The sequence below is a fragment of the Panthera leo genome, chromosome F2 (genome assembly GCF_018350215.1).
Source record: "Panthera leo isolate Ple1 chromosome F2, P.leo_Ple1_pat1.1, whole genome shotgun sequence".
Classification (NCBI taxonomy): domain Eukaryota; kingdom Metazoa; phylum Chordata; class Mammalia; order Carnivora; family Felidae; genus Panthera; species Panthera leo.
In genome coordinates this window covers 7,579,028-7,589,997 of record NC_056695.1, presented here as the reverse complement: position 1 = coordinate 7,589,997, position 10,970 = coordinate 7,579,028, and positions in this window count along the sequence as shown.

The following is a 10,970-nucleotide window of genomic DNA, read 5'->3' as shown; positions in this document are numbered from 1 at the left end:
ATTTATCTTTGGCCCATGGTCTCTTTGCAGGATTCTCTTCTAGGTACCTGTCCATTTTGTGAAAGTTCATTTATTGAAAGTACACAATCAAATGTCTAATTTCTTGTGACCTCGAATATCTTATGAAACCCAAACACCAAACATTTCTTGTTTACACTAAAAACAAAGAGAAAAAAAATCAAGATTCTAATATTTGCTTCCCATAACACATTGGATCATGTTACACTCCTTTGGTTGTATGAACGCCTCCTGGGGGATGGAGCCATATTACTGGCAAATATAAAAGCAGAGACTTCTAAACGTTTCCTACGGCAACAGTGAGAATCCATTTTCAATTGGATTTACACCCACACCCACACCCACACCCACACCCATAAACGAATGTTTTCGTAGAATAGGACTGTATATGATGTGCTCTACCGTGTTATTTCATTCCATTACAGTGGCTTTGATCTCAAGTTCGAAAAAGACCACGTTACCATGTTCGGCACACCATGGTCGCGAGGCATGTAGCAGCCAAACACAAGTGTTTTGGAGTCAGACTGGCACTTGGAAACCCCAGCTCGGTCATTCTGTAGCCTCGCGACCCTCTGGAGCTTGTGTGAAGCTTCCTCTTCCGGCTTGTTTCATGTGTAAAACGGGGATGATTACAGTTACCTTATGAGGGTTAGGACAATGAAAGGAAATAATGTACGTAAGGCCTGTAGCTCCATTCCTGGCCCAGGATGGGCACTCCGTAAACATAGGTTATCATTGTTAGTGGTAGTGTTATCGTTGCAATATTCCTGGCTTTCTAGTTAAAAAAAAAAAAAAAAAAAAAAAAAAAAGATGGGTGGGTAAAGAGAAGCCAAAATTGGTACTATCCGGGGGGAGGGGAGGGGAGCAGAGAGAACCGTACAAAGGATGCAGGCCTAGTGGAAAGACAGAAGACACAAATGTCAGTGTGGACGCTGATTCTAATCTCTTAAACCGTGCCTTCACAGGACTGTCCATTGCAGGGCGGTGACATTCTGGATTCTGCCACCACTTCTGGAATGCCAGGCAGCTACACGTGCGTTCTCCCCTTCATCTGACGATAACCCTGTAAAATGTATAAGCAGCCCCATTTCACAAGTCTCCAAGACGTTAGGTTGCTCCCTACAAAAGTGGAAGGTGGCGCACGCCCTCAGGTCCTCAGGAATTGTAAAATCCTTTGCCCTTTCGCCTTTTTCTTTCTGGACCTGGCATGAGGCAGCCAGCCTAGACGGTGGTCAACTATTCCATTCCAGTCGTAATGCCTCCGGACACAAGGGGTCCTGTGTGTCCGTTTTCCCAAATTCCAAAGTAGTCGAAGATAGTTATCCTACAAGAAGCCTAGCTGGGGCGCAGCAGCTGGAAAATCTGTCTCCTGAAGAATTCAGAAAGGCTTCTGATCAAAGAAGACAAGACAGGAGACCTGGGGACTCCCGGGGGGGGGGGGGGGGGCACAAACTCAGGCTGGAGCTGCCATGTTGCATGGCCTCCCAGGGATCCGCTACAATGTCCTGCCCCTTGGTATTTATTTCCGTGCCAGCTCAGGCCTCTCCTGTTTCTGTGCCTTCTTCGGCTTTCAGCAGTCTTGCCAAATTGCATTCGCAAGTTCTCTGCCTTGTTTCCGGTCTTCAAGCTGGAGCCCCGTTGCATGGACAAGTTGTTACATCCACGGAACTTTTGAAGCTTTCCCACAGGTTTGCGTTTCTGTTAAATGCAACCTTTATCCAAAATGATGTGCTTTCAGATGTTGCAATCCTTTGCCACACCAATATCTTATATTGACCTGATCTGTTAACAATTCTGCAAATCTAAGCGTGGCTAATTGGTGTTTTGTTATAATTCGTCAAGTTATTCTGAGATCTTATCTCCCAGGAGATAAGAGAGAGGGAGAGAGCATCTTTACAGTGATTTATTTGTACAGTTCTCTTATTTGGACAAGTGGCTAATCTATCAGTTCACCACTCACAGTGGGACCTCTTCTACCCTGTTACAGTGTGACACAGGTGGCCATTTGTTCTTTTTATTCTTAGGAAAACCCCATCTTTTTCTAGAACTATTCAGCCCCCTGTAAATTTCCGATGTCTTGCCATCTCTTCAAAGACAAATACATATCAATGCTTTATAAACAGATATCTATTTGATAAAAAATTAAATCCCTACATGCATCAATATCCAATTAAGCCTTATTAGAATAAATGTCCTATGATATTTCCTTCGATTGCATTAAAAGTAGCTCTTATATACTTCAGTTTTCACTTTTCTCTCTTTGAATATCATTATGAATCTATGGCGTCTCATAGACAAAGATGCAACTTGTTATAATTAATGACAGTGACTTGACGTAACTCAAATATTTACATCTTGACTACGAACGGCAGGTTTCAGATGGCGTTTTGTCCTTTAAACATTACCCGAGACATTTTGTTAAAGTATCTTTGCTTGTTAACAATAATAAGATAATTCCTGCTACCTCTGGATTCTTTCTCAAAATGCTCAACAGGGAATCAGTTACTCTCAGAGAGACCAGCTTCCTTTATCTGAAAAATAGTCCTGGAGAAAAGTGTATATTCGTGGTTTCACCTGAGTATTGCTGTTGGTCAGGGGATTAGGCCACTTTACTGAGAAGGCCGTAACATCTTTTTCAGAAAGAAATATGTATATTAGGATCCAAGTTCGTAGGACTGTGGCTTTAATTTCCAAATTAAAGTTACAAAGTTATATTTTCAAAGATTTGGTTTCAAGACAAAAATTGCAGCTTACTACATCGTTTAGATTTTTAACCCCCTACCTATGAAATCATGAGCTTCATCTGCATGAAGATCTACTACGTTGACTAGAGAAATTACCTCCCTTTCATTGTCGATAAAAAGTATAATAGGGGCACCTGGGTGGCTCATTGCGGTAAGTGTCCGACTCTTGATCTCAGCTCAGGTCACGATGTCACGGCTCATGGGATGCAGCCCCTTGTCGGGCTCCGCTCTCACAGCGCGGAGCCTGCTTGGGATTCTCTCTCTCCCTCTCTGTGCCGCTCCCTCCCTCTCTCTCTCTCTCTCTCTCTAAATAAATAAATAAAGTTAAAGATATATATCATCGACGAGTGAAATGCACAGTATTACCCAAAAGCGTTGACCTGTCAGTGATATGTTACCTATATCTATTTAAATGTAACAATTTGATATGCAATGTTGAAAGTATCTTATGTAGCTTTAATTCCTCTCTCCAAATATAAGCCATGTGATAGAAAAGAAACTTCACCTATAGCACTCTGCTCTCAATATGCAACTGTAAAATGACAAAAAACCCAAACAGAATAGAAAGGCAGTATTAAGAATCTTTCCATACTAGAACTCAAAGCATATTTGGTTGTTGGCATTGTTTCTAAAATAGGATGATATCTGAGCAGTTTTGCTTCCTTTCAACACTGTTACGTGTAACATCACAAAGCCCAGTCTCTGGAAAATGATTCAGAGCAGATACACGGAATTACCAAGGAGTCTGCCAAGATTCGCTGGCATTTGGGACTTGGCAGAGTGTTGGAAAATAAATTTTCTTAGACAATTCTGGTTTTCGCTACATACCCAAATGTCTGAGAAGTAGTTCCAAATGTTCCTCTGACCACAGGTTTTCCTCCACGTCTCTTTTTCTTTCTTTCTTTCTTTCTTTCTTTCTTTCTTTCTTTCTTTCTTTTTCTTTTTCTTTTTAAAGTAGACTCCACAGCCAGCACAGAGCCCAACGAGGGGCCCGGACTCCTGACCTGGAGATCAAAACCTAAACTGAGATCCAGAGTTGGATGCTTACCTGACAGAGCCGTCCAGGCGCCCCTCCACATCTCTTGATTACGCCTTTTCATCTGCCCGAGTTAAAACAGCACATCACACAAACTTGGGGAGAGATCGAATGCCGTGCCTCCTTATGTTGTTTCAGCCAAACTTTTCAAATTCTCTTGAGAAAGCTAACATACGTTTAAGTGCATGCTTCTAAAAGGAAACCTGCCAAACATGGGTCATTTTTTAAAGACTTTATTTATTTATTTATTTATTTATTTATTTATTTATTTTGGAGTAGTTACGCGTTCCCAGAAATCTTGAGACAAAGTACGGAGATTCCCCATATGCCCCTTGCTCCCCAAACATCCCTTGCCTCCCCCACTATCAACATCCCCCACCAGATGGTATATTTTACAATTGACAAACCTTCATCGACACATATTCATCACCCAACTCTCACCGGTTACGTTAGGGTCTTGGTGTTGTTTATTCTACGAGTTCGGACAAATGTATAATGCCATGTGTCCAACATCATAGTCTCCTGCGGGGTAGTTTCACGGCCTTAAACCTCCTCTGTGCTACACCTATTCATCCCTTTCTCCCCTCTAGTGCCTGGCAACCACATTTCACTGCCTCTATCCTTTTGATTTTTCCAGAATGTCAAATGGTTGGAATCATACAGGACGTAGCCTTTCAGATTAACAAGGCTTTCATTTACTAACACACATGTAAGTTTCCTCAGTGTCTTTCCATGGTTCGATAGGTCATTTCTTTTCAGTGTGGAATAACAATTCCATCACCTGGGTGTGCCGCAGTTCATTTATCAATCCCCCCGCTGAAGGAAACCTTAGCTTCTCCCATGTTTTTGGAATTACAAATAAAGCTGTGATAAACACCTCTGTGCAGGGTTTGACGTGTACGTAAGTTTGAACTCCTTTGCTTGGATATCAGGCAGCACAACTGCTGGATGCTATGATACGTAAGAACGTGTTCAGTCTTGGGGTGCCCCGGGTGGCTCAGTCTGTTGAGCATCCGACTCTTGATTTTGGCTCAGTTCATGGTCCTAGGATCGCGGGATCAAGGCCTGTGTTGGGCTCCACACTGAACGTGAAGTCTGCTTAAGATTTTCTCTCTCTCTCTCCCTCCCCCTCTCCCCAACTTGTGCTCTCTCTCTAAAATAAAATAATAAAATAAAATAAAAGTGTTCAGTTTTGTAGGAAACCACCACCCTGTCTTCCAAGGTGGCTGTACCATTTTGCATTCCCACCAGCAACGAATGGGAGTTCCTGTACCTCCCTACGTCCGCACCAGCATTTGTGGTTTTGGATTTGGGCCATTCTAACAGGTGTATAATGGTATCTTGTAGTTATTTTAGTTTGCATTTCTCTGATGACATATGATGTGGAGCAGATTTTCATATGCTTATTGGCCATCTGTATATCTTCTTTCTTGAGGTGTCTGTTAAGGTCTTTGGCACATTTTTTAATTGGGTACGTGTCACGGGTATTTCTCAGTTACCCCCTACTCCTCTTGGGTGGGAAAGATGGCTGGAGCTGACTGGAACCCATCATTTCCTTTCTGCCACGTCAGTTAGGCTCTGGCGAAACACCAACATGCAGGCCTTGGATAAGTAGTTTCTCCTAAGGGTTGATCTTGTTAGGGACAACAGAATGCTCTGCTGTGTTTCAAAAATGGTTCTCCTCTTCCCTTCTCCCTGCCAGAAGCATGAGATTTGGTTTTCTTTTTCATACCTACTGTGAGAACCTGGTCAAGCTCCTGGAGGCAAAACTCGTGAAATTTCTCCCTCCCTTCCCACCCCTCCCACCCCTGTGACTAAACTCCCCTTGGAGTTTTTAGCTCTGAGACTCGTCCAGTCTGAGCCCTCAGTAAGTCCTCAAGTACATTTAGCTTTTCCTACTCTGCTCCATTGCCGGTGGAGATTTCTGCCCCTGAGTTTCTGCTCTGAAAAGTTGCAAATCTCTGTTTTTGCCTATTGGTCTCTAAGATTGGGGAGGGGGGCAGTCTTGTTGCCTGTGACCTCATCACTTCTTTCAGAGGTCTAAGAAATATTATTTATTTTTCAGTTTGTTCGACTTTTTACTGGGACAGAGTGGTGGCTCCCAAACTCCCTACATGTGGAACCAGAAGTTGGAATTCCCTGGGTGGTTTATCAAACCATTAATTTTCTACGCAGCACATTCTCCCTCATTCCGACACAGTCACAACAACTGGAGGATGTGACCCGTGACATTGTGACTTATAAAAAACATATATTGGGTTATTCAGGTGACCAAAAAATATATATATATTTTTTTTAATTTTTTTAATGTGTATTTATTTCTGAGACAGAGAGAGACAGAGCGTGAGCGGGGTAGGGGCAGAGAGAGAGGGAGACACAGAATCTGAAGCAGTCTCCAGGCTCTGAGCCATCAGCACAGAGCCCGACGCGGGGCTCGAACTCACAAACCACGAGATCATGACCTGAGCCGAAGTCGGTCGCTCAACCGACTGAGCCACCTAGGCGCCCCCAAAATATATTTTTTATATGTATTTGATCTTTATCAGTTCCTCAGAACTCCCCAAACCCTTGGACTTGCCTGTGAGGAAGGCAATAGAGATGTCTTTTATCATGCTGATGGAGGTGACTTCTGGACTTCTCCCAAGGGCTGAGGCTTGTTTCCAGGAGGATCATCCAACAGTGTGATTACAAATCCCCGGACCTCCAGGGAGGGGAGAGGGGCTGGAGGTTGAATCAGCCAATGGCCACTTAGTCAATCATGACTATGTAAGGAAGCCTCCATAAAAATCTAGAAGGACCGGGCTCCCAGAGCTTCAGAGCTGGTGAACTCAATGGTAATGCAAGAAGGATGGCCTTCCTGGAGACAGCATGGAAGCTTAGTGGCTTTTTCCCAAACCTCACCCTATGTATCCCCTCCTCTGGCCATTGATTTGTATCCTTTGTCATATCTTTTAATAGACGGGTGAACTTAAGCAGTTCCCTGAGTTCTGTGGGCCACGCTAGCACATTAAAAGTACCTAAGGAGGAGGTCATTGGAACCTGCAATCTGTAGTTGGTAGGGTCAGAAGCACAGGTTCTGGGGCTTGAGACTGGCATCCAAAGTCGGGTGGGGGGGCTTGGGGACAGCCTTAGGCTACTGAACCCTCAACGTGTGGAATCAGATGCTCTCTCTGAATGGATAGTGTCAGAGCTTAGCTGAATTCTCAGACACTTGCAGGTGCCCAAGAATTGCTTGGTGTTGTGTGGGGGGCGGAACCCTCCCTCTATGCCAGAATTGGCCCTAATAGTTTCCTCTTCTTTTTATCACGGGGTGACTATGTATGTCTAAGCTTTAAAGAAATCATTATTCGCGGGTGTCAATCATTATTTGAAAAAAACCATTATTCACGTGTCTATAGCAGGCAATGCAGAAGGAATTGTGTTGTGCAAAGGTTTTCCCCCTCTAGATCACATCAGATAACATTCGCTGGGCTCAAAGCACTGTGTATCCCACGATCATATTTAAGTGTCAAAACGAGTGGTAAAGACATTTATATTAGCAGCGTTCAGAGAAAGGTAAAAAGGGCATGTGCAGCACAGAGAGGGGCTTTGGAAGAAGCAGGGCTTGCAAGGGCCCTGAGAGACAAATGCATTCTACATACGGAGAGAGGACAACAGGCATTAAAGACTCAGGGAGTAGCATTGACAACGAGCATCGCACGCCAGCGAGGCTCTGGGAAGCTGCTTGGATTAAAGGGAAGAGTTGAGTGGGGAAGAAAATATAGGTGATGTCAGAAGTATGGGACGAATTATGGAGGTCTAGGCAGGATGAGTAAGGGAGTTAACAGCCATCAGGTACTTTTCTGGGGACCGGTCCTTCTGCTGAGGGTGCCACAACTCAGTTCTGTCTCACCCCACCCTGTGAGGGAGGTGGGTTGGATGAGGAAACCGCTTGCCTGACGCCCTCCAGCTCAGTTGTGATCTCACACATGGAAATTTGTTTTTCATTTTGAGTATACATAAGCTTATGTTCATTAGGACATAGAAAATACTGAACATTTTATGATGTATACAGTAAAGTTAATATTTTATAAGATGATTTGATTAAGTAGGTCCAAACTAACTTGTGTGAATAGTGAACTCACTAATTTGAAAAAAATCACGTAAAAAATTTTATTTAGGTCCTTGATATAATGTGTCTCGAAAGCTCTTGGTGGTAGTCCTGGACAATTAGGTAAATTTAGGCTGCAATTGGAGATTTGCTCTTCTAATGGAAACTATATTTTTTTTCTAGCCAAATCAAAGAAATAGTGGGATCTAATTAACAAGAGTGATGGGACTTTCAGTGGAATTATAACTTCAGGGAAACCTTTCTTTGAGCGCTTGCTGATCTAGTTATAGGTAAATACGTGAGACAAGGTAGAGATTTGTCCCTCCTTCATGCCAATGTCACCAGGAACCAATTATCCAGTGGGAACACAAGAAAGAAGGTATGTTGACTTCCTGGAAACATTATGATGCTTCCTCAGAAAATACACCTCTAACATTCTAATGGAAATAATAATTCAAGGAAGCTACCCCCCAAAATCAAAACAAATGAAAACCCAACCCTGCCACCGACTCAGGCAGTTGAATTTGGTGAAACTATCAGAAATTTTGGTCTACGTAACCTGCAGTGGTCAATCACATTAGAGTCGTCTGCCTTGACATCTCGCACACATATGGGCTGCAGGGCAGTATGGCTAATTGGAGGGCACCAACAGTCCAGACGAGCATATGTGGCTAGATGGGTTATTGGCTAACTTTCCCATTTGACACTTAATTTATTAGTCAGTAAGAGGGGTAGCCTATGGCAGCAATATAGTTGTCATCATGGTCTATTGACTTAGATCTTTATTCCAGAAGATAAAAGGTGTATGAAGAGGGGCGCCTGGGTGGCGCAGTCGGTTAAGCGTCCGACTTCAGCCAGGTCACGATCTCGCGGTCCGTGAGTTCGAGCCCCGCGTCAGGCTCTGGGCTGATGGCTCGGAGCCTGGAGCCTGTTTCCGATTCTGTGTCTCCCTCTCTCTCTGCCCCTCCCCCATTCATGCTCTGTCTCTCTCTGTCCCAAAAATAAATAAAAAACGTTGAAAAAAAAAATTAAAAAAAAAAAAAAAAAAAAAAAAAAAAAAAAAGGTGTATGAAGAGGCATCCACTCTATTGATTGGTAATTCGAAATTAATTCAGTGTTCCTGGATGTGTCAAAGACGGCTAGTTGCCCGATATAATTCTCCTTACATTCCTTGATTTTGCTTGTGGCAGAATACGCCCAACTAAATGTTTACATTTCCTGGCCTCCTCTGTAAGTTGGGGGCTGGCAAAAGGACACAGTCCTGGCTAAAGAGATATAATTGCAAGCCACTAGGGGAGAGAAGGTGTTGCTACTGGGTGAGCAGATTCGTGGGCATAAACCACCTCTTTCCTTTTTCCTATTCCCTTCCTCTTGATTGAAGCAAGAGAAACCTGGCATCAGTATCATTCTTCAGACACGAGACTATGGTTCTCACTCTACAGGTTGTAAAGCCAAGATCTAGAAAGGGGTTGAGTATCCAATGACCCCAGGGAGCTACCACACAATACTCAAGCCACCAAACTGGGGACTTACACTTTGTGAGCAAAAAATAACCTCCTCTTTGGGCGAAGTCAAAATCCATTCTGCGCAGCATCGCTGGACACATTTAGGACACTGTCTACATTTAGGACAATTGGGACAGTTATCCATTAAAAGCATGACTTACAGCCTTCGCATTTTTTTAATATATGGTGGTATGATAGCACAAACAGATGCATCATGACGAATCTGAAAGAAGCCAGACAAAAGCAACAACTTCTAAAAATGAAAACATGTAAGAAGCCAGATTTTAGGTAGTCTCACTAAGAATTCTATGGGGCTACCATAGAGTCAAATGGCAGCCAGCGTCCATCACTGACCCGATTTGATGGAAATCCTAATAGGGAAAGTGAGTCTTTACGTTAGATGGTAAACAATTAGGTCTCCGATTTTCAAAATATGCTTGGCCACAAAAAGGAAATATCTCTTCTTTGGATAGAAAATAGCATTATCTGCCAAAATCCTGGAGGTGAATGCCAAGAACTAGATGAGTCAAAATTTGCTGGCAAAAATAAATGTAGGAGTTTCAAAATTAATCACATTTTTGAAACATGCTTGTGATACACACTTACTGTTTGCGGTCCCTAGAAGCTATAGTGGCTATACCACTGAAGCCTAGACTCGCAGAGAGCACTTGAACATAGAAAGTTAGATTCTAAAGTCAGAGGGGCATGATCACCTCGGTATTTCACCCTGGATTCACTGCGATATAGTTTGCTCACATGGGAGAGCACCTCCCCAGGGTAACCAATGTATACAAGCGGGCTTAGTGTGTGTTCCACCGGAACGAAATCACAATCTCAGGAGACAGAAACTGACCAAAATTCTCTGATGTGAATGAACAGTTTAAAAGGTATGCTTAGGGGCGCCTGGGTGGCGCAGTCGGTTAAGCGTCCGACTTCGGCCAGGTCACGATCTCACGGTCCGTGAGTTCGAGCCCCGCGTCAGGCTCTGGGCTGATGGCTCAGAGCCTGGAGCCTGTTTCCGATTCTGTGTCTCCCTCTCTCTCTGTCCCTCCCCCGTTCATGCTCTGTCTCTCTCTGTCCCAAGAATAAAATAAACGTTGAAAAAAATAAAAAAAATAAAAAAAATAAAAGGTATGCTTAGATTACAACGGAAGCGCCTTTTGCTAACATCTATCCACATATCCCTTTCCGCTTCCATGTTCCTGGACCTTTGCAATAATGTGATACTGTCTCAAAGGTCTTTTAGCTATTGAATCAATCCTTTGTCTAATCGCCTTCTTACACCGGTATTCGATATGCAAGCCTGAATTAAAGCAGAGGAGCTCCGAACTGAAATAGAGTTCTCGAAGAGGAAAAAAGAACTTCCCATGTCACATCTGCAAAAACTTGCAGCTAGCGTTTTGTCTTTTGTATGTGAAGTGATTGCAAGATAATCCTCCTGGAAAATGGGATTGTATTCCCCCCTTTATTCCTCACCTTTGGAAGCACATTAACATGCATAATGAAATAGTTGGTGAGGACTCATTCATACAGCAAATTTCCTCGGGGCTGAGAAGAATCAAGACAGTATGGGAGAT